The sequence below is a fragment of the Callithrix jacchus genome, chromosome 12 (assembly GCF_049354715.1).
Source record: "Callithrix jacchus isolate 240 chromosome 12, calJac240_pri, whole genome shotgun sequence".
Classification (NCBI taxonomy): Eukaryota; Metazoa; Chordata; class Mammalia; order Primates; family Cebidae; genus Callithrix; species Callithrix jacchus.
The window spans coordinates 72380713-72406380 of record NC_133513.1 but is presented as its reverse complement, the minus strand read 5'-3'; the positions used below and the strand labels follow the sequence as shown (position 1 = coordinate 72406380).

General features: G+C 38.1%; 1 long non-coding RNA gene across 1 annotated transcript in view; it reads right to left on the bottom strand.

The window, feature by feature from the left end:
• LOC118146338 (uncharacterized) overlaps positions 1–11516 on the bottom strand; it is a 114950-nt gene extending 103434 nt beyond the window's left edge. The window contains exon 1 of the long non-coding RNA XR_004732036.3: positions 11285–11516. This is a non-coding gene — a long non-coding RNA (uncharacterized LOC118146338). The remainder of the gene's footprint in view (positions 1–11284) is intronic.
• Positions 11517–25668: the final 14152 nt, after the last annotated feature.

Below are 25668 nucleotides of genomic sequence, written 5' to 3'. Positions count from 1 at the left end.
CTTGCAGTCATGAACTAGTCATTAGTCTTTCTCTCACTTCTCTCTCACTACAAAATTAGAAATTATGTAGAATAAATGTCTACAAAATGCTTGATTTGTCTTTTGAGGGCACTGACCCAGTTTTTCATGTCTGGAAAGTAAAATTGTTTCAGAGCCAGACAGAGCCTACAAAGAAATTTGCAGGAAACCCCCATTGTCATGACTGACCTGTACCAAGTACAAAACAAAATCATTTGTGGTCTCTGGTCCTGCATTAATGTTTCATTTAACCCTACAGCTCTGTGTCCAACCAAGGACAAAATAGATATTGGAGCATGGCAGAGCAAAATTAGGATACATTTACAGCCACGTAATCATGCTGTGCAAGGAGAGGCCAACATTCCCTGGTTCCCTTGCAAGCTTGTGTCCTCTCATCTGTGGTGACCTCGCTGAGGCTGCTTCCCTCAGTGGCTTACGTGGCCTCAGTGAGATACAATTGACCCAGGGTACTCTTCTTCTTTTCTTTTATCCATAATGTCCTATCCACCTAGGGAGTGGGGCAGGGAATTATGTCTGGCTGGCTTAGTTTTTGGCTTATTTTGAGACTGCAGCTGCCAAGGAGTGAAATTAGTGCTGGGCAATTCAGAGATGCAAACACCAGTGTGCAGAGAGAGAAGGACATGCCTGGAAGACAAAGATTCCTGTTCAGATCTATTCTTGGCCTACAATGCAAACTGCAGTAAGGACTACTACTATTGTACAGTGCTAAGTGAGAAGGGACATAGTTTTTCCATTAGTAATACTTAGCCACCAAGAGGGCCAAGCACTCAAGGTAGAGGTGAAACCACCTTTGAAAAATTATGACAGTGAGAAAAAATATGACATAGGAAAATTATGACCATGAAAGAAATCTCATGTAACTGACTCCATCTTGCTTCCAATCCCCAAGTTGCCCTTATTTATTCCTGGGCATAAGCCCAACTAACTGTAGGAGGAATTTAGTTTATAGTGTAACTTTGAAACAAAGATGACAGCCCCTTCTCCAAACAAGTCCCTTCCTTTCTTGGGGACCAGACTGCCTTTGTAAAATCAAAAAATAAGCCACAAAATTAGAAATAATGACTCAAGAGTCATGCAACTAAAAGCCACAGGATTCCTAACTTCCTTAATTGTTCCTATAGATAACATGACTATTGTCAAACTAATGACTGGTGGTTGAGGTATTTTTCAGATGCTGTATTCTGACAGACCAGCTGGCACCACACAGATCAGTAAACTGGTTCATCAGGTCTTGTGGCTCCTGACTAGGAACTGATTCGGTGCACGAGGAAAAGCTCTGACTCCATATGACTTCATCCCCAACCAATCAGCTTTTCCTATTTCCTAGTCCCCTGCCCACCAAACTATCCTTGAAAAACCCTAGCCTCTGAATTTTCAGGGAAGTTGATTTAAGTAATGATAAACTCCTGTCCTTCCATTTATCTGGCTCAGTGTTCATTAAACTCCTCCTCGATTGCAAAAACCTGCTGCTCTCGGTACATTGGCTTTTCGGAGCAGCAGCCAAGATGAACCCATCAGGCAATTATAGAGGGATGGTGATAAAAGGAACCTCCTAAAATAAATTGTAAGGATCAAAATCAAATTATAAGATCAATTTCAAATGTTGATAAATTTTTTTAGGTCCTAGGTGAGTATTCTGAAAATGTAAGATATGTAAAGTGTTTACATATATACGTATATATTATATGTATATATGATTCCCCTATTAGGTTGTAATTTCCTTAGAATAAGGAACTCTAGAATGTCTAATCTAGCTTGCTGCACAGACTAGCATTCAAAAAGTTAGAAAAGGAAACTAATGCTTGCTTTGTACCTAGTCTTTTCTTTTGCATATGCAAACTCATCAGTTTAATCCTCACAACAATATCCTTAGCAAAAACTATGACTGGCATTTTGCAGATATGGAAAGATGCTAAGAGAGTTTGAGTGACATGCTCAAGGACTTACAGAGAGTAAGGGGAGGACTGATCTCCAAATCCAGGGCTCTGTGTCTGACCCAGAGGCCCCTGTTGTCTCAACGGCACCATTCAGTTTCCCAAATATGTATTCATTTATTTCATTTTGAATGTGTGTGAAGGCAGTGTGTATGTGTACATATATATTTTAAATGTTAAGGTACCCAAAAGTAAATCTTTACTAAGCAGTACACACTGATGTACAGCAGGCTCGTGTTTCATAGTTCTAATTACACAAAAAGATTCTTAAGTGCTTTCCAAATCAAGCACTATTATGAATATGAACATTATTAATATTATATAATATATATCAATTGTATCAAGTATACACTGTAAAATATAGTGTACATTGTATACAATGTAAAGATTAATATATTATATATAGTATATATTATACAATATATAAATAATATATTAATATAGAATAACATAATTAAATCTATATTACATAGAATTTATATATAGAATAATTATTCTATATTAATATGTTCCATATTGTTTTAGTGATTACCAAAAATGGGCAATCTATGTACAGTAGCTCTTTGCAGAGAAGATAACTTGCCTATGCTAGTTAAAAGGATAAAAGTGGTAGTATTAATAAGAAGGAGAGAAGAGAGGAAGAACTTGAGAGGATAAAAGAAAGGAAGGTTGATTCTTTGTTAGCTTCAAAGAGGAACTTAGTCTAGGTTTTGGAGAACTGAGAAGTTATTTCCCGTCTGAATTACAGCAGTTTCCAATTACTAAAATATGTTTGTGACATCTCAAGCTTGTAAGTAGCATTAGGGATTTTGTGCTGGAGGACAATAGAGGTTCCTTGCAACAGCTACAGAAGTACAAGCTCTAACCCCAGGCAAAATTTTTATTTCCACCTACCAAGCAATTCCAGAAGACATGTTTTAAAATAAAAGGAAAATATAAAACAAAACAAAAATATCTAATATAGCTTCTCGAATAGAGCACAGCATTAGAGCCTACAATTAAGAGCTATAGGGGAAAAATCACCCCCATAGCTTCTTAGTTGGAATAAACTCCAGTTACAAAAAAGAGATTAATAAAAGAAAAATAAGCAAATGTTTATTATTATGGATATTTCATATATGCATGGGAAATACCCAGAGAATGAGTAGTTCTCCAATAGGTGGCTCTGAATTCCCACTTAATACCATCTTCAACAAAGAACAGTCAATTTTTAGAGCAGTAACAAGGTAAAGGCAAAGACCTTTGAGCCTCTAGGGACAGTAACTTGAGGAAAGGTAAATTAGTCCCAAATAAAGGCTAATTAGTAAAGCTTGTTAATGTAAATTCCTCTGGAATGTTCTCCAGTCCAATGAGGATGTGAAGTCCTCAGTGTTTAACCTTTGTTCTCCCAAGTTAAAAAAGGGGGCAAGAGAGCTGTGTAAATCTATGTTATATTTTTAGGCAAATAGAGAGAAGGCAGAGGATGTCCATGAATCTGCTTCTTCCTATTTGTCTTCTGCTCAATAACCCTGAATATTTAAGGGCAACATATTCTGGTCTCCCACAAAAGAGAAACCTAATGTAAAATATAATATAAACTACATTCGTTGCTGAAAACATTAAACTTTACCTGAGCCCTGGGCTTCTGGAAAAAGTCATGGTAAAGAAATCCCACCACTACTACCACCACGAGGGAAGCCAAGATATTGTACCCCAAAATATATTTCCTCCACATAGTTGAAAATGACTATTCACAAGGGCTGCAAATACAAAAATAGCTAAAAAGCTGTCTTTTGTGGGAAGATTTTCTCTGCATTGACACAGCCAGATCTTCTGAGGGCCTTCTCTTGTCTGTTTACAGAAAAATCAACTAAGAGTCTGACACCTTTAAAGGTCTAAAAGAAACATTCCCTATATATTTTCTCCAAGAGCTGCTCAGGGAGGTTTCATCTACATAACAAGACCATCTTTACCAGCCAGGCCTCCTCTTTTTCCCCTCCCATGACTACTTATTTTGTCACCATAACCTGTTTTGCCACAATCCAAGCCCCAATTCTTCTTGTAACCCTCAAGATGGTGTATATATATAAGCTTCTGGATCCCACTGGGGGTTGGGGTAATCACACTGTGGTCCCCTTTATGTGTATGTTAATAAATGTGTATGACTTTTCTCCTATTAATCTGCCTTTTGTGAGTTGATTTTTTTAGTGAAACTTCAAAGGGTAAAGGTGAAGTTTTTTCCTTGACCACTCCAAGCATCATCCTTTTGTATTTCAGAAAACAGCTTACTGTAAAGAACCATCCTGAATATAACTTAAAGAGGCCCAGAGATGATATGAAAATAAGTAATTCAAAATCTAAGTTCTTGGAATTCTAAATTATTTTGAGCCTTGAATAAATATGATTGCCGGGCCTGAGTCATGTGACAGGCAGCCATAACCTAGGAAATTGTGACCTTTGTTTCTCTGTTAAATTAAGCCTTCTTTGTTTCGTAAAATTATGTAACCACCTAAAGGGGACCAGGAAAGAGTCCATCACCCTTCACTGCTGATCTTCATTGTAGATTAATTTCCCTCTTACTTTTTTTTTAATTGCTTCTAATTTTATTTTTTTAGCTCTGCAATAAAAACAAATGCATTTAACAAATACCATATGTTGCACATTTTCATATATGGCACAGGATACAAATTTGATTAAGACATAATTCTGCCCAGTAGAATGTGGGAAAAGGGAAAGGAAGAAGAAATAGAAAATATAAGTTGAATCTAATCCTTAATATGATTTTTGCTCCATGTATGCTTTTATTCAAATGATAGCTTGTGCACATGCAAGGATGAACTATGCTATTTCAACATACTTTCCATAGGGGAAGGAAAGCAGGGAAGGAAAAGAGGATGGGGAGAAGGCCATGCATCTCCACTTCCTGATGGAAAAAGCACTTTGGTCCCCAAAGGTGGAGGAAAAAACTCAAATGAATGGGAGGAATATTATACAGGGGAGCAGAAGTATGAGTTTTGCATGGAAGCCTCATTTTAGCAATCTTTTTGACCTTCTGCTTCCAAATCTTATTTGCCAACTTAATGCCTTTATATAAATTTCTTATGGTGAATGAAAAACTTTCTCCTTTTTTTGCTAATTTTTTAAATTTTACTTTAAGTTCTGGGATACATGTGCAGAATGTGCAGGTTTGTTACGTAGATATACATGTGCCATGGTGGTTTGCTACACCTAATCTCCCTTACTTTTCTTACACGAAGACTTCATGGCTATCACATCGTCTTAAGATAGAATGTTAAATATAGTCTTTTAAACTGGTTTTAAAAAATGAGAACAAGCAATAAGGAAAATAAAACAAGCTATTTAAATTGTAATGACTCATAAATCAACCATGTATAGAAAATGTTGTAATCCTGTTAAATTTCTTCATTTTCTGCCTAAATAAGAAGAATTTAACTTTTAACTTCAGAACACTACCACATTTCTCTGGAGTATGTGTCTTTCAGATAGCTGTTCTCAGCTTTTTGCCTGAATAAACTCTTTAAAATTGCATTCTGATCCCTTTGATCATTTCAGATTGACAATGACCCCCTTGTCTACGTATATCAAAGCGAGACACAGACTTTCTAAATTGTCTTTTATTTTTCTTATAAATTATTAGTTGAACTGCTTAACCCCACTGATCAGTCTGGACAAGATACCCAGTAACTTGACTTGACCAAACCTAAGAAACTTCTCTCTCCTTCCCCTGTGCCCCTGAACTTTGGCCCACCCTTCAGCTTAATCAAGCATTGGAAGCTAAGGGGACACTGGAACAAGTAACAAAACCTCCTAAACAGCCCCTCTTGAGAATGAGCTAACCACAAAAAAGGACACTTTCTGCTCAACGTCCAATCACACCACCTGCTGATCCCACCTCCCACACCTGGTTCTTTCTAGCCTCATTTACTCTTCCCTATAAAATAAAAGCTCTTTCTGCTTGGTGATTGAGACACTTGTAGATAATAGTCAAAGCATTCTCCCATTGCAATAGTTCCTTTCCCCCTTCACAGTAGTCCACCCTCCCCAATTGTAATAGTCTCTCCTTATTACATCTCCATTTGTTTTTTATTCTATTTATTTATTTATTTATTTGTTTGTTTGTTTATTTATTTATTTATTTTTGAGACAGAGTCTCTAGCTCTGTCTCCCAGGTTGGAGTGCAGTGGCTCAATCTCAGCTCACTGCAACCTCCGCCTGCCAGGCTCAACCAGTTCTAATGCCTCAACCTCTTGAGTAGCTGGGACTACAGGCACACACCACTATGTCCAGCTGATTTTGGGGTTGTTTTGGAGTTTTTTTTAGTAGAGACAGGGTTTCACTATGTTGGCCAGGCTGGTCTCAAACTCCTGGCCTCGTGATCCACCCACCTCAGCCTCCAAGAGTGCTGGGATTACAACCATGAGTCAATTTATTTTTTGACACAATGTAAATAAATAGTTTCTAATCATTTTGCGAAGTTATATTTTTCCTTTGTTATATTTGCTTTTATGTATGGTTTTCCTTTAATGGATTTTAAATATGATTCTGAATCAGAAGCCACATAGGCAGAGGGGTCAAATCCTTAAAGGGTATTAAGTAGATTCCCACCTACCTCTTAGGCTGAAATGGAAACAAATAGGTAGGAGGACCAATTCTATTTGCAAACACATCCAGATAATTAATTCTATTCTAATACCTGGCTGCAGAATCACTATTTCTGAGGCCTTTTAATTCATTTTCAGCTAATGCCTGCAGCACTAGTGCATAACAAAAAAAAAAAAAAAACTAAACTAAAATATTTCATCAGATCACAGCAAGCTAAAAACCTGGCCAACTCCAAGCTTCACAGAGTATCTTGTCATTTTATCCCTGATCTGGCCCAAATAAATGGTTTGCAAATGTTTACCAACTATCAACATTGTACTCTTCCAAATAGTTATGTTTTCCTCTGAGGTTCAATAACATGAATTTCAAAAACAAATGCAGCAATACAATATGCAGACTGGCAAAAGTTTTTCGGACTTAGGATCTTAGTAATAGGTAAAATTATATATAAGTTAAAATTGTAAATCACATTTAATTATGCATATTTAATGAACTGCTCACTAAAATCATAGCTGACATTGAACTTTCAGCATACACAGAGTATTAGTCTGTTTCCACACTGCTATAAAGAAATGCCCAAGACTGGATAATTTATAAAGAAAAGAGGTCTAATTGATTCACAGTTCAGCATGGCTGGGGAAGCCTCCGGAAACTTAAAATTGTGGCAGAAGGCAAAGGGGAAGCAAGGCACGTCTTACATGGTGGCAGGTGAGAGCATGTGAAGGAGGAACTGTCAAACACATAAATCCATCACATCTCATACGAACTCACTAACTACAGGAGAGCAACATAGGGGAAACCACCCCCAGGATTCAGTTACCTCCAGCTGGTCTCTCCCTTGTCACATGGCAATTATGGGGATTACAATTCAAGATGAGATTTGGGTGGGGACACAAAGACTAACCTTATCACACGGTGTCCATAGTCATAGGGCATATTTACTGGATTCTTTTTCTAAAGTTCCTGGTATACACTGTCATTGTTATCAGAATCAGTAGTGTGCTATGAGATGTTTAACCACTACTGGGGGTGTGGGTTGGGGCAGATAGGTCCTGATGTGTAGCACTTGCCAGTCTCTATGGTGTAAATATTCCAACCATGGATGACTTCGAACTATCAATATGACTGCACTGGGAGTTGAAGAGATCCTCGGTATCACAGCATTTTATATAGCATTTCTACCATACAGATACAATAGATATAAAATAACCTTGGCACAGACACTATAAAATTTAGGTAAATCACAAGGAAGTAATGAATTTTGAGTATATATTACCTTTGTTTTAATATGACTTTCACATTTATAGCAGCTTTTTTCACAGTCAAGTTTATAGCACCTTTATTCGTAATCACCAAAAATAGGAAACAACCCAAATATCCTTCATCAAGTGAACAACTGTGGTACATTCATAAAATGGAACATCACCAAAAAGTAGCAATATGGGTTAATCACAAAGACACTGTAATCAGTGAAAGAAGCCAGTCTCCAGAGGTCACATTATGCATTATGACATTTATGTGACATCTTGGAAAAAGAAAATCCATAGGGAAGGAGAATAGGTCAGTGTTTGCCAGAGGCTGGGGTAGGGTGAGAGCTTGCCTACAAAGGGGAAGCATGAGGGAATACTTCAGGGTGATGGAACTGCCCTGGATTCTGACTGTGGTTACGGTTACATAAAACTAAGTATGTGTCAAAACTCAGAACTGTACATCCAAAAAAGTTCCCTTTTATGGTATTTTAAAATGAAACAAAGAAATGATAGACAATGGAGACTCAGAGTAATAAGAAGGGCAAGAAGGGAGTAGATGATAAAAGGTTGCTTGGTGATGCAACTTTTTATCATCACCAAACAAAAGTGATGGATGTTGCTCCAGTGATGGATGCACAGAAGGCCCTGACTTCATCACAGTGCAATATATTAGTGTTGCAAAATTGCACTTGTACCACATGAATACATACAAATAAAACTATGTTAATTTAAATTTTAAAAATCATTTTTAAACTAAAAAAATTAAGTGACAGATATAAAATTATTTATATATAATGTATAATAAAATTTGTTTGTATATGATGTATAATGTATATATAAATACATTTATATATAATAAATATATAATAAAATTTATGTTTATATAAATTTATGATATATAATGTATATACAAATATATACATTATGTATATACAAATATGTATATTTATATATTTTTATGATATATATGATATATAATATATATACAAATATATACACACATTTATATGATATATATACACAAATATATATACATTTATATGATATATAATGTATATTTGTATATATCAAATATGATATACATATATATCATATATACAGTATATATCATATATACATTTATATGATATATAATGCATATATTATATGTATAATAAACATAAATTTTATTATATATTTTATTATACATTATATACAAATATATACATTATCACAAATTTATATATAAATTATGTTATATATTTATTTATATTTTTTATATGTTATATATATAATATATATCTCATGTATTTATCTTAAAAAGTGCTTTAAAATAAATTTTCTATTTAGGTTTCTGCCAGAAAAGCCGCTTTGAGGAACTCTGCCACATCTGTGTTCACTCAGCCTGTTTTTCCATCTCTAAAACAAGAGGATCAGTCTAGAGCAGTGATTTTTTTTTTTTTCATTCAGTTTTCCTCCAAATGGTGTGTCCAGGCACTCCCTTTGTGGAAGTGATTGTATTTGGAGAGAAGCTGCATTCAGCTTCCACTGGGCTCTGGAGCCACAGCTTCAACTCAATCAGAGCATTTGTGCTTTTGTTTTTCTCACATATTGTCTGCAGTCATCAGGATTAGAATAGCTAGTCCTAAATTGCATCCCCAGGCATTCCGGGAGTTTGAACCCTCCCAATTTCAGGACCTACTGCTGAGGCCAACTCATTTGTCCCTTGGGCAAGTGCTCCTGTGGCTTGAAGTAGTTAGCCAGAACAGGGCACTGGCTCTGATGGTGCATGATTCTAAAGGAAACATTTTGAGAGAGAGCTGGCAGGAGCTCCTTGCTTTAAAACCTTTGGATTAAACACAATGAGAACTCCGAAAAGGCTGCAAAATCTAGTCCTCCTTGATATAGGGTCTGAAAGGATCTTAAACTTGTTTTCTCCTTCCCACAGGATGATATTTGGAAGCACACTTTATAAAAATAAAGGGATATGCACAAATGGAGGAAATGCTGTGGATGGGGATGGGTGTGCTTCCCCAGGACCAGCAGAGCCCAAGAGTATCATTAATAACAAGAACCGCTCTTTAAGCATGTGCCATGTTGCAGGCCCACTGCTAATGATCATTTCATCCTAACAACAGCTCTGTGAGAGAAGGGCTTTGACAGGTGAGGACACTGGGCCTCCAGGAGGCCCCATGTCACATGCAGTAGAGGTGACAGAGGTGACAGAGCTGGGTCCCAGCCCACAGCAGCAACCTTCCAAGTCAAGGCCTGCAAAATGAAACCCAAAGGACAACAGGCCTGCTCTTCTCTCGGTACATGCTCCAAGGAGACTTAGGCCACTTTTCCTCAAAGGCTGGCAGGGGGTAACTGCAAGCACCTTGAGACCTTACCACCTGTCAAAACACTATTTTTAAGTTTTATATAGTTGACTTGTTATGGTCTGGATCTGTGTCAAATCTCAAGTTGAACTGTAATCCCTGGTGTTAAAGGTGGAGCCTGGTGGAAGGTGACTGGATCATGGGGGCAGAGTTTTTACGACTAGGCTACCAGCATCTCCTCAGTGCTACTCGCCTGATAATGAGTTATTGTGAGATCTGGTTGTTTAAAAGTGCGTAGCACCTCTCTCTCTCACTCTTCCTCCTGCTCTTGCCATGTAAGATGCCTGCTCCCACTTTGCCTTCGACCATGAATAAAAACTGTTTGAGGCCTCCCCAGAAGCAGAAGTGACTATGCTTCCTGCACAGCCTGAAGAATTGTGAGCCAATTAAACCTTTTTTCTTTATAAATTACCCAGTGTCAGGTGTTTCTTTATAGCAATGTAAGAACAGACAAGTATAGGAATACTGTCTTCTAACGCTTTCATATGATTAAGTCCATCTAGAAAACCAAAGTTGGGCTGCTCTGGTAAGAGGTGAGAGAAAGGGTGACCAGAGGTAGCCTGAGAATAGCTGGGATCTCAGAGAACTGCTTGAAGGCCACGTATCCTATAGGTTGGCACTCAGTGTGAGAGATACTGAAGGTGCCCTGGTTTCTACTGCTCTGTGGCTTTGGGTTCCAAAGAATGAGCTAGGATTCTGGCTGACTTGCTCCAGGGTAGACAGGCTGGGTAGAATTATAAGATTCCAGGCCTACCACATGGCTTGGGTATTGATGGCAGGTCCCTCTGACCGGGCACCACCTGCCTCACCTCAGTGGCCTGGCACTAGTGGTCATGACTTGGCACTCTCAGGGTAGGAAACTTATTTTCATCTTCTATTCAGTGAGTTTTACTCTTCAAAGACATATGGATTATAAAGTCAAAACCTGCAGTAACTCTACATTTTTTCCTTCCTATTATAGAAGACATCATGTGAGTTTCTGTATAAATGAAAGTATTAATAGAAGCTCAAGTTTAGATCTTGGTGGAAGACCAACAGCCAACCAGCACCCGGGACCCCATGGGCCGGGCTGCCCCACGGTTAGCCTCCCCATTACACTGACCTCCTTCTCATGGTCCTCAGGGATCACACCCCTCAGGGAGCTGACCATGTGCACAGTATTCTTGCCAAACCACTGGTACTCCTAGTAGATGCAGGGTTCCCCAAAGCCACTGTCAGGCAGCTGATAGGAGTTCGGACGGGACATAGCTCCTACTCCCCCCGGGGGAGTTGGCGCCAAGGGGCGGCCCCGCCTCACCCTCAGACCTCGAAGGTGATCAGCTGGGCGGCCTAACAAGTCGCGCAAGCGCGAGAAGCACACACGAACGCACGCAGCGGCCCACAGCGCCTGCGTATCCTGAATGCCCTGTAGAAGGCGTCCAGCGCCCGCACTGAGACATTGATTACTGTGGTGACATGGATAGCGGACGGCACGAGCGTGTCGCTGGGCCACCCCATCACTACAGGTTGTTGGTGATCTGTGAGAAGCCGGTGGCCAAGGCACTGGGCAGGAGGGACCCAGGGGCGTGGCCACTCAGGCAGAGGGTCAGCGGCCAGCGAGGAGCAAGATGCGCATCTTTCTGCGGGGCTCATCCCACCGAAACGCTTTTTTTTTTTTTAATTTATTTATTTTACTTTAGGTGGATACTATATCTGGCATTTCTCCCCATGTTATCCCTCCCCACCCTCCCCTCCCTCCCCACCCTCCCCTTCCCATCCCCCATTGTCTCTCCCCTACCCCCCCAACTGTCCTCTGTGCGTGATGCTCCTCTCCCTGAGTCCACGTGTTCTCGTCATTCAACACCCACCTATGAGTGAGAATACGGTGCTTAGCTTTCTGTTCTTGGGTTAGTTTGCTGAGAATGATGGTTTCCAGATTCATCCAAGTCCCTACAAAGGACACGAACCCATCGTTTTTTATGGCTGCATAGTATTTAATGGTGTATATGTACCACATTTCCTTCGTCCAGTCTGTCATTGATGGGCATTTGGGTTGGTTCCAGGTCTTTGCTATTGTACACAGGGTTGCAGTGAACATAGGTGTGCATGTGTCTTTATAGTAGAACAATTTATAGTTCTTTGGGTATATACCCAATAGTGGGATTGCTGGGTCAAATGGAATTTCTATTTCTAGATCCTTGAGAAATCGCCACATTGTCTTCCACAATGGTTGAACTAATTTACACTCCCACCAACTGTGTAAGAGTGTTCCTATTTCTCCACATCCTTTCCAGCATCTGTTGTCTCCCGATTTTTTAATGATCGCCATTCTAACTGGCGTGAGAACTCTTAACCGTCAATAGGCCAGTTAGTTCATCAAGCAGCCTCTACTACGTCTTCACAAGGGATCTACGGGATAGACAACAGGTCGTGATCTTGGAGCCATTAAGTCCCACCTGCCCTCCCTGGGCTCCGGTTTCCGTGGAGGCAGGAATCGACAGTTCCTGGTCTTCGAAAAAAACCCAACTTGGGCTTCTTGGCTTCTCTGCCATGCTTACCCAGTTACACACCCATAACTGCCACTGGCCCCACTGCAAGCCCTCGTTGAAAAGTCTGCATTTAATTTTGTTGAACATTTAAAAGAAAATTTGGTAATCTCCTAACGAGGTTTAAAATGCAGTTCACTATCTCCTCTAAGCACAAATAGAAGAAAATCCATTTCGTCTGCCATATTAGACATCACATTCAGAGCAAAACTACTGGAAGTGGGAATTGTTAGCATCGGAGTGAATCTTAAAGGAAATGCCTGTCTAGAAAACTGTAAGATGGGGTACACCCCCATTGCCTGGGATCATTTAAGTAATGACTACCTAAACAGCTCTAGGCGATTTAAGCCCCAAAGGCCAAATGAAGAACTCCAAAAAAAAACAGTATGAAAGTCAGAGGAAATAATGTCCTCAACTACTTGGAAGGCTTTACGGATTTTTCAAGAGACACCTATGTCTCCATAAAAGCCAATACAGAGACTAATCACTCTCATCTAGAGAGTTCTTCACTCACTACCGATGTTACTGCTATTACTTAGGATTCGTGATTCATCAAACCACAGACTAGAGACTTCAGAGGGAGATGACTCTGCCAGCATCTTGATTCGGAACTTCTACCCTGCATAACTGTAAGAGAATGTCTGTGTTTTAAGCCATCTGGTTTGTATTGTTTTGTTATTTCAGGCCTAGGAAATTAATTCACCTCTCTCCTATTTTACTCATGAAAGCATACCTTAATGCAAGCAAGTAAGAGAGACAATATTATAGGAACAACCTTGAATTTACTCTTAAAATACAAAACCATTTCCCAAACCTATATTAAATGTAATCTGTAACAAATTGCTTCCAACACACTTCCCAACCAATCACAATACACTCAAGCAACCCACCATCAGGGCTAGGAACTGTTCATCTCACCCAACACTTTCATTTTCCCAAAGAAATGGAGAACCCAAGAGGCCAAACAGCTCATCAGGGTGACATAGCAACTTGACTGTATGTTCCTCCTCATGGCTAGCTCACTTTGTTCTAGCCAAGTTTTTGAGCACAGGTAGAAAAAGACAAACTGAGGCATGAGGATGTCTCGTCATTGCTTATATCAGTCTCAGACTTCGCCTTCTGGCTCCAGTTTAAATCACTTTATGCAGGATGGCTGAAGTCTGAAACTTCCATAAGCAATTTGGTTTGTACTGACTTTGCAGGCTGATAAAGTGACCCATTTAGCCTGCTGGGCAACTGAATGGCTGTTCAGTGTGTAGAAATTAGAATGTAATACAACATCCATGTCACAGTGTAGATCATGGGCAGAAGAGGAAGAGCATCAGTGCTTTGCTATTAAGTGGCTCAGTTTGACTTTTATTAAACCCTCCTTGGCTAGAAAGACCAATGGTGAATCCATCAAGAAGCCTGAATTACCATTTTCAAAAGTGGTTTCTCTGCGTCTCAAACAAGGGTCCTATACTGTCCTCAAAAGTAGCCAAGATCAAATGTCAAAAATTGGATCATGAGGAATTTATAAGTGCAATTAACTAATATCTTTAGCCTGAAAAGATGTGCTCCCTGTTAAGACGCCCTTCCAAAAAGATGACTTTGCTGACCTAGATTTCTCAGCTTAATGGTCCTGTTTGCTTCCTACCTGTCTCAATGCTAATTTGCTTTTTGCTCGTGTTTCTGAAAATAACAAATCTCCTCCATTTTTTGAGATGGAGTTTCACTCTTGTTGCCCAGGCTGGAGTATAATGGCACGATCTCGGCTTGCTGCAGCCTCTGCCTCCCGGGTTCAAGCAATTCTGCCTCAGCCTCCCAAGTAGGTAAGATTACAGGCGCCTGCCACCATGCCCAGCTAATTTTTGGTATTTTTAGTAGAGACGGGGTTTCACTATGTTGGCCAGGCTTGTCTCAGGCTATCCACCCACCTCAGCCTCAGAAAGTGCTGGGATTATAGGCGTGAGCCACTGCGCCCGACCAAATCTCCTACCTTTTAGACGTAAAAAACAGAGTAGAAGAAACTAATTCCTTTGCCAGTAAAAAGTTCCCATACACCATTCTTAGAAAGGAACTGGAGAGTCACATAAGTCAGGTAAACTTTCAAATAACATTTCAAAGGGGGGCCCAAATACTCAGCAAGGAATCTAATACTGAAGTTTGGGTCTAAAATCTTGAGTTACAGCAGAATAACCTCTCTGAGACACTAGAAGAGTAAACAGTGAGCACTGCTGGTAGATGCCCAATTGTAGCCCAAAGGGCTGCAGGGGTATCTATAGGGGAGAAAGTAAACTGGGAATTGAATTGGGAGAAAGCAAAGAAGATACTTAGACAATTGCTTTTAATGAAGCAAAATGTCAGAGGGCTGAATAGATTAAAAATATGCTGAGGTATTTTTCTTAATACACATAGCTGACTCTTACTTATAGATTAAATCAGAAGGTTGATTTGAGGTCTGTCAAAAAATCAATCTCTCAAAACCACTTACCTCCTTATAAGTGTTCCTATTATTTCTTTTAGCCTGTAAATGTGCCTGCCCTTCCCACAACTCTGTAAAAAACAGTCTCAAATGCACATGTTGTCTGCAGTATTACTATGATTGATTGGATAAATAGTGGACACTTGATCCAAGACCAGGCAATCTATTGTCTAGGCAGCACCCAATTAAAATACTTCCTCAAGAATTTAAGTTAGGAGAAATCCCAGCTGTACTCAGTTGGTAAAACATAATCTAACTAAAGGGCCAAGTGGTTGGATGGACTCTGACTGAGCTTGCCATTTTGACGCAGACAAATGTATAAATAGACTGATGTGCAGAAAAAGAATGGAGCAACATAGAGAAAGAGGCAGATACTTAAGTCCCTGTGGTCCAAGAAAGAGTGAGAAGGTAACAGAGAGAGTAGCTGCCTTAGGTGACTGACGGCACAGCAATCCTCAGTCACAATTTGTTTGACATACCTGTAAGTATGTTGTCTCTGTGTGGTTTCTGTAATCTTTTGTCAAATATCCTTTTGTCAAATTTTGGCTAAGCAGTACTCTTAGTTATTCTGTTGCATTATTCCTCCTATTTTCAGAAGACCCCTATGCGGGCAGAATTGTCTTCTAGAGAGAAATACAACTCTGGAAAAAAAGAGAATGCTAAGAACAAATGATCATATTGTACTCAAAAATAAAATGCATGTGCATATTCACATCTGTTATTTGCATGTAAAACAGTATAAAATATTAGATTTATTAGCATTAAATCAGACAAGTTTAACTGTTGCCTTTGAGAAGCCTACAGTTAGCTTCATCGTAAATAATTGCTCATAATAATCTAAAACTCTACTGATATATATACCTTTATATAAAATATGAATTTATACATATCTCTCAAACTATATAAATCTAAGATATATATAAAGGTATATATAATATATAAAGGTATATATAAAGATTATGTATGTATATATCTTTTTATTTCTCTTCCTTTTCCCTCAAAATAATAAAGAATATTGTGAATTTTACCTAAGGGAATAGCAGTGATATCTGTCTGTTTATACAAGATAAATTCTATATGAGAAAAGTTGAGTGGGCAAAATAAGGACAAGTTTATCATTTTTACAAAATACAAAGAAAAGTGAATCATTTTGTCCCTGAACCTTCAGTGGAAGGCAAGATTCAAAAAGAAAAAATACAGTGTGAAGAGAATATTTTTAAATGACTTTTGACTGAAACTTGCAGAGAGAGAGAGAGAGAGAGAGAGAGAGAAAGAAAACATAACCAGAGACGTAGATTATCAGACTGACGTCTTTAAGTTTTACATGAAGACCCAAAGATAACCACGCTAATAAAATCATATGTAAGTAACATATTTAAAACCATACTCAAAATACCATCATACCAACAAAATAAACAGTATGAATTTACTATTTTTCATCAGAAGAGTAAAACTCTGTAGAATGAAATAAACATTAAAAAGCCAGCAATAGCATTCTACACAGACCAGAGCAGTCTGACAGGCTGTCATTGCTTATGCAGCACAAACCCTGCTATCAAGATAGTTTAATGCAAAGCAGTCCTTTCCAAAGGACCTGGGACACTGTAATGACAATTCAAACCAGCCTTTTAAAAAAGCCATAAAAAGAAAGTGTTAAGGATTTTCAAAGTTTTCTCACCTTTGAAGACATTTCTGTTGTTTCACCAAAGAGATGACTTTGTGGTTGATTTCACGGCTTACTTTAGTAAGTTTCTTTGTGGATGAAGAGAGCTTCGAATTGTTGTAATGAAGACTGTAATAACAGCAAATCCAGAAATAATTCAGTCTTAGATCTTTCTGTAAAAGAGGCTCTTTAAATAGAGTTCTCTTTAAATAGAGTGCTTAAAATAGTTTTCTTCCTCTATCATATTCTGTAAATGTTATCTGCTCACTTTACTTGCTAGTATAGGAATGACCTGTGTTTGTCAACCGTTCTTTAAACCTAACACCACTTTTTGTGTTCTTTGGCATATCAGGACTTCAGTGAACAGTTCACTTCAATTGGAGTCCAACTGAATACCAGTTCTCTGATTGTGCAAGGAAACATGACACTTCCTATGTAACACCATTGAACGTTACTCCTGACCATTAAATTATGTCATGGTTACTTCTGCTCATCCTACACTAGCAAGGATTAAGTTCAAATGGTGGACAAGAAGAGTTTGTTAAGCTACATTAAATTAGATGATAAAGATAGCAAAGAACAGTCATGTTTTAGAATGCCTTTGTACAGTCTGTTCCAGCATACTGAGACCATGTCTGGTGCTGCATGATGAAACTTCCTTCATCTAGAAGCACCTAGACATAAAAAACATTCCGTAGGAAAGCATGATGCCAGATGGTTTAGTCTAGTCTATTCCCAAAAGTTACAAACTGGAAGAAATAAAAACATGAGCAGTTTTTCAGTCTTACATCTTAATCTATCTAATATCACATGAATTTTTACATGTTTACTACCCTGTAATTAGTCTGTTCATAAATAATTAAGCCCATCTCTCTACTCAAATGAGAAAGTAAATGTTTTCATGTAATGTCATCATTTTGCATCATCCTGGTTTCAAAAGGAGGTCAATTTTCCACCAAGAAAAGAGTCTTGACATCATAACTACAAAACTTAACCCCTGGTGAACCATGGTTATGGTCCCCTCTACTCTGATTCCTGAAATGCTTAAGGGAAGGAACTTCAGCAGCTGATGGTTGAAAGCCAATTCAGGTAATATCCAATTATTCCTCAAGATTATGCGAGACTGGCCAGGCTTAGTGACTTGCTCCTGTAATCCCAGCACTTTGGGAGGCCAAAGCAGGAGGATCACTTGAGCCCAGGAATTCAAGACCAGCCTGGGAAACAAAATGAGACCTCATCTCTTTAAAAAGTAAAAAATTTAGCTGGGCATGGTGACACTCACCTATAGTCCCTGCTACTCAGAAGGCGGTACTGAAAGGATTGCTTGAGCCCAGGAGGTTGAGGCTACAGTGAGCTATGATTATACCTCTGTACTCCAGCCTGTGTGAAATAGCAAGATTCTGTCAAATATATATACATACATACATACATATATATATACACGGGTGTGTGTGTGTGTGTGTGTGTGTGTGTGTGTATCTCCTAGACAGAAAACTAGACAATTTGTTGGAAAAAGAAAAAATTATCTGCTTGGTCAAGATGTGTGTTTCAAGTTTTATACTCAGCTCAGTCATTTGCCTCTGCTTAGAGAGACCGAAAGATACCTTCCTAAAAGAGCCTAGAAAATCACAATGATCACCCTTAATCTGATCTTAGGCCAAAGATGGCAAGAGCCCAGGACAGTGGACCCATGCCAGAAAGACAATAGTTTTCATGCCATCTTCTCTGATTGATCAGTAAGACAGGTCCAGTCATCGCTCCTCATATCACATAGCATGAGCATACCTGAGCACAACATAATTTCTGATCTAAACTAGTAAGTAGGCACCACCCCACACATAGGTTGTTGAAGAGTTGAGAAAGAAAACACTGGCAATATCCAAGAAAGTAAAAGAAGAGGAAAATTCCCTGAGCAAAAAAATAAATATTAGGAGTCTATGTTGCAGCCATATCCCAGAGGACTAGTGGCAGAGCCAATGTTTTCAAATCTAAACTACTACCAAAACATACTTTCTAGTGCATTCGTGGTTCATCTGGTTGTCTTTCACCAGCCTTTACAGGTCATTAAAACCCAGTTTATCAAGAGGCTAAAGCAGGAGAGTTGCTTGAGGCCAGAAGTTCAAGGCTACAGTAAACTATGATTGTACCATTGCACTCTAGCCTGGGTGACAGAGCAAGATCCTGACTCAAAATTAAATTAAATTAAAGTAAAATAAAAACCTCAGTTTTCTTGTCTATGAAATAAAAGAGACTAAAAGATATATATGTAAAATTATACAACATATAATTACATATTATATACTACATAATATTAAAAATATATAATTATATTTAATATTAGTCAATTCATTAAATTTACTCTTTAAGTAAGTTTCAAGACAAATCTGAGAAGAAACAATATTCATTTTTAGCTTCTGCCCACCTCTTCACATTTTGCCCAACTCCTCCTGGCGTACACATCCATCTGCACATAACCCAACTCTGTGTAATCCTTTATCCAATTGGTTTTCCTGATGAATGGATATATAATACCTGCTGATGATGCCTTAGCATGTTACTCTTTTCATGGGGTGTTTGTATCCTTTCCGTGGAAGGATAGTGGAAGACTATAAGAAATGCAGTGTCTTAGTCCAAATGGTAGAATTTCAAGCCCAGGTGTACATCAATAGGAAAAATATTGAGTGTTGGAGGGATTGCTTTTTCAGCTGCACAGCCTTGATAGTTGCACACTATACATGCCTTAAGAATTTTAGTTGGTTAGTTTTCTCAGAATTTACAAAAAGAGTTTTGTAAACTCCTGGGATATTCCTTTCATCAGCCACAACTGCTATATAACAAACACAAGCCTCAATAACATATAATAAAAAACATGTATTTTTCACACTTTGAAAGATTCTGCTGATCTAGACTAAATGTAGATGATCTCAGCTGGACTTCTCACTTATCTCCAGTTTGGCTAGCTCATTCGTGTGTCTTTAGGTTGGCTATGCACCATGCAATTTCATCATTCCTGGAACCAGTGAATAACCTTGATGTGATCTTCTCATAGTGATGGCAGAGATGAAAGAATACAAGTGCATTAGGCAAAAATCTCTAAAAGGCCAAGCTTAGAAGTGATACACAGGCATTTCAACCACATGTACTGGCCAAAGAAAGTCACATAAGCCCAGAGTCAGAATAGAAGTTGGATAGCGGAAGGACTGAAGAGCTAGAATCCTACCTTAGTCTGTTCAGGGTACAATAACAAATACTTCATTAGCTTATAAAAAAACAGTTTTATTTTTCACAGTGTTGGATGCTGGAAAGTCCAAAATCAGGGTGCCAGCATGGTCAGGTTCTGGTAAGAGTCCTCTTCCAGATTGCAGACTGCTGACATCTCACTGTGTCCTCACATGGTAAAAGGGGCAAGGCAGCCTTCTGGGGCCTCTTTTACACAGACACTAATTCCACATGTGAGGGAACTTCCCTCATGACCCAAATCACCTCCCAATAGTCTGTACCTCCTAATACCATCACCTTGAGGGTTAGAATTTCAACATATTAATTTGGGGAGGACACAAACATTCAGACCATAGCAAGTCACTAATACAACCTACCACAAGTCCACCATCAGGCAAGAATTATTCATGCTCCTCCTACATAAGAAATATGCTCATCTCCGTCCAGAGACTCCCAAGTCTTATCCAAATACTACTTCAGGTTGGAAGTCCATATAATAGGTATAAAAACAGAACTTCTTGATCTAGAAACCTGTGAATTAAGAAGGCAATATAGATACCTCACAAACATACAGCATGCAATTCTGAAACAGGGACAAGATAATCACAATAAACATTCTAATGCAAAAAGCAGAAAATGAGAGGAACATAACAGTCACTGATGTATAGCAACTCCGAATCCTGCTGGGAAAATGTTTCCAGGTCCTTCCACTTTTGAAATTGTAAATGTTTCTTGATTTGACTCTGGTTCTGTTCCCTGAATATGACCCACCAGTTCTTTTTTTAAAATTGTTATTTACTAGAGACAGAGTCTTCCTCTGACACCCAGACTGATCATAGCTCACTGAAGCCTTGAACTCCTGGCCTCAAGTGATCCTCCTGCATCAGCCTCCAAGGAGCTAGGACTACAGGTGCACACCACCACATCCAGCTAATCTTTTTTTTTTTTTTTTGAAAGAGAGACAACGTCTTACTATATTGCTCAGGCTGATCTTAAACTCCTAGCTTTGAGCAATCTTCCCACCTTGGCCTCCCAAAACGCTGAGATTACAAATGTGAGCTACCACATGTGACCTCGGTTAAGTATTTTCCATGGATCTACCTTCTACAATATCCTTCCTTTCTATCATCTTTCTTGGCCCCAAGAGCTCACTGGAAAATAAGCTGTTTGAGAAAAAAAATTAGCCTGATTACTGGTCATAAAAATTGAAAGACCGAAGGCCTTCTTACATTTTGTTATGCTCTATCTCTTTTACTTCAGACAAATGGTCCTTCTGCTAGTACAGCCTTCTCAAAAAATGTTGTGGGTTTCTAATATTCTACATTATTTTATTCCCTGTATCCAACGCCATTCTCTGAAAACAGTTCTAGATATCTCCAGCCTTTGGAAGAATTGTTATGTCAGACTGCTGTGAAACACGACCTAAAGATTTCTAAAAGTCCTAGAGCATAGCAGAGAGGATAGATTAGGTATCAACCTGATTCTTTCAGAAGTCTTAGCAAAAGGTCAGTGGCTACTTTCTTGATTTGGACTTTACTCTGAGCCCATTACAACTTGGCAGCAACCCAAGTTTGATCTTTACCTCCTTCCTCCAAACTTTACCTCACTCTGAGAATCTGTTACTGACTGCAGAAGCTAGAGATGAGAAACAATTTTATTTTCCAGTACTACAAGTGATTATTTTACAAACCAACTCACCATGTTTTTAGTCCTCTGTAATAGTTTTCTCGCCATTTTTCCAGCCTCCCACTACCACTCAGTTCTAAAGCAATGTTACACATTTCAGATATTTTTTGAAATAATATCCCATTTCTGGATACCAATTTTTGTATTGGTTCCCTTTGATTGTATAGCAGATCACCCAAAAAATTCAGTGGCTTAAAATAACAACTGCTCATTGTCACAATTTTTGTCTTGGCTGGCTGGATCTGCTGATCACAGATGAGTGTATTCATGTGTCTGGGGGTCATCTGCTGAGGCTATGAAGCTTAGGTGTAAAATAACTGGGTTTGAAGAATGTGGTATACTGTACTAATTGCCCCCCTGTCCATGTCCCTTACCATGTAATTGAAAAGTGCTTCTATTAGGTTATATGACTTACTTTGGCCAATGGAAGTTGAAGTAACAGTGTGCAAGTCTGAGCCTGTGCTTCCAAAAGCTTTGTGTATTTCTGCTTGCTTTCTTGTGCTTTCATCATTCCCATGAATAATACATGCTACAGCTGGCCCCTGGTCCTAGAAGAAGATGAGAGATGTGGAAGACAAGAGGAAGATGAGAGCTGACCCAAGCTGAGCCCATCCTCGGTTAGCCATTCCATATCTAAAGATGTCCATGCCCTAGTTCCCAAAACTGGTGAATGTGTTAGCACATATGACAAAAGGGGAATTACAGATGTGATTAAGATAATGGATCTTAATACTTGAGATGGGGAGATTATCCCTGATTATTCAGGTAGGTGCAGTTCAATCACAGGAGTCCTTTAAAGCAAAGAACCTTTTCTAGTGGTGGTTAAAAATGTGACAAAAAAAGAAGAGTCAGAGAGATGGAACATAGAAGGATTTGACCTACTGTTGTGGCTTCAAACGGGGAAATGAATCCTCTCTAAAGCCTCCAGAAAGCAACACAGCCCTGATGACACCTTGATTTTATCCCAGTGAGACCCATGGAAGACTTCTTTAAAATAGCACACTGTAAAATAAAAAATATGTGTTTTTTAACCTGCTAAATTTGTGGTAAGTTACTATGATAGCAAGTATATTAATACATTTCCTTATTTTCCTGAGGCCTAAAAATTTGGATTCATTGAGTTGCCTTTGTAAATGGTTAATTGACCATTTTACAAATCATTTTCCTTTAAATATCAAACTTCTTATTTTTAAATTTTTTCTCTTTTACCAATATTTACATCATGATTCTTTAAAAGCATAGAAAATTATAACATGAAAAAAATAATCTTCCAACCTCCAGTTTTGGCACTCAAAACAAACCATTGTTTATAATTTATTTCTATTTGTCTATGCATCTACATATATGCAAGTATATGTGTGTGTTTGTGTATTTATATACATATTTTTCATTTGTATTTATGCAAACAAAGACATTCTATAAATGGGAATAGACTGTGGTAAGATTCTTACACTGTTCAGGAAGCAGTATGAAGTATAGCCTGCAATAACTTAGATGTACTTCACTTTTATAAATAAATGGAAAAGAGGACTCACTTTATCTATCTATATATCTATATCTATATATATCCCTAACTCTTTTTATAAAAATAGAATTTCAGTTTTTTACAAATTTTAAAAATTCCCCATTAACATATGGATGTTTCTAGCTTTTGCTACAATACATAATACTGCAATCAGTGTCTTTCAATTTAAATAGGGCAGAACAATTATTTGAAAATGTATATAAAGAAATTATGGCTGAAAATTCTACAAAATTGATGAAAGGTATCAATCCACAGACATTTTGAGCTCTACAATCCCAAAACAGAATAAACACAAAGAATATCACACCTATTCAAGCATAATATTCAGACTGCTGAGGAAAAAAAACAAAAGATATACAGCAAATTTTAAAAGCATATTTGCTGCTTTTAAACAGAGTCCAAAGAAGGACACATTATATACAGGGTAAAGACTATGTAAATAATAGCCAACTTGTTCTCAACAAGGAAGGACATAGGAAAATTCAACAACATCTTTAAAGTAATAAATGAAAAACAAAACCCTCAGCCTAGGATGCTATCTATATCAAGAGAAAATATCCTTTAAAAGGAAAAATAAAGATGTTTTCAGAGTGACAACAGCAGAATGACTTTTCAGCAAACCTGCACTATAAGAAGTGCAAAAAATGTTTCTCAGTCTGAAGAGAAATGATACCAGACATAACCTTATGTCCACAGGAAGATGTAGAAATCACTGCAAAGTGTGTGTGTGTGTGTGTGTGTGTGTGTGTGTGTGTGTGTGTGTTTCAGATTGGTTGCTTTAAAACAAGCAGGTCCAACCATGGGCCACATGCAGCCCAGGACAGCTTTGAATGCAGCCCTACACAAATTCATAAACTTTCTTAAAACATTATGAGATTTTTTTGTTTATCAGTTATCATTAATGTTAGTGTATTTTATGTGTGGCCCAAGACAGTTCTTTTTCCAGTGTGTCCCAGGGAAGCCAAAAGATTGGACACTCCTGCTTTCACAGTAACTATCAACTGAGTAAACAGACAACCTATAGAATGAAAAATTTTTGCAAACTATGCATCTGACAAAGGTCTAATATCCAGCATCTATAAGCAACTTAGACAAATTTACAGGAAAATAACAACCCCATTAAAAAGTAGGCCACGGACATGAACATTTTTCAAAAGAAGGCATACATGTGGGCAACAAACATATTAAAACAAGCTCAACATCACTGATAATTAGAAAAATACAAATCAAAACCACAATGAGATACCATCTCACACAAGTCAGAATGGCTATTATTCAAAGGTCAAAAAATAACAGGTGCTGGCAAGATTGTGGAGAAAAAGGAATGCTTTTACACTGTTGATGGGAATGTAAATTAATTCAACCATTGTGGAAAACAGTGTGGTGATTCCTCAAAGACCTAAAAACAGAAGTACTGTTCAACCCAACAATCCCATTACTGGATATATATACCCAAAGGAATACAGATCATTCTATCATGAAGACACACGCACACATATGTTCATTGCAGTACTATTCACAATAGCAAAGACATGGAATCAACCTAAATGCCAATACACAGTAGACTGTATAAACAAAATGTGGTACATAATACACCATGGAACACTAGGCAGCCATAAAAAAAGAATGAGATCATGTCCTTTGCAGGGACTTGGATGGAACTGAAGGCCATCATCCTTAGCAAACTAACAAAGGAACAGAAAACCAAATACTGCATGTTCCCACTTATAAGTGAGAGCTAAATGATGAGAACACATGGACACCTAGAGGGGAACAACATACACTGGGGCATACTGGAGGGTAGAGGATGAAGGATGCAGGATGGAGGGTGAGAGGAGGGAGAGAATTGGGAAAATTAACTAATGGGTATCAGGCTTAATTTAATACCTGTGTGATAAAATAATCTGTACAACAAACCTCTGTGACACAAGTTTACCTATACAACAAATCTGCACATGTACTCCTGAACTTGTTTAAAAATACATAAAAATAAATTTGATAAAGCATTGAATTATAAGTTGCCTTTGCCATATATTACATTATCATACATAGGAGAACTATTTTGGGGTTTTCTATTATTTTGTACTGATTTAACTGCCTATTCCTTTCAAATACCATATTAATGTTTTCAGTGTTTTTATAGCATGTCTCAACATGGTTTCTGGTAGAGATAGTCCCCTTGACATATCATTTTCTTATAGCATTTTGGCATTTTCATTTATTTTTCTATGTGAATTTGAATATAATTTATCTGATTTCGTAATGTTAAATGATATTAGCATTCTAATTAGTATTGCATTGAATATATGCTAATTCTGGTAAAATTGAATTCAATTCATATGAAACGTTCTTATCCAAGAACATAGTGTACCTTACAGTGGATTTAGCTTTTATTCCTATGTTC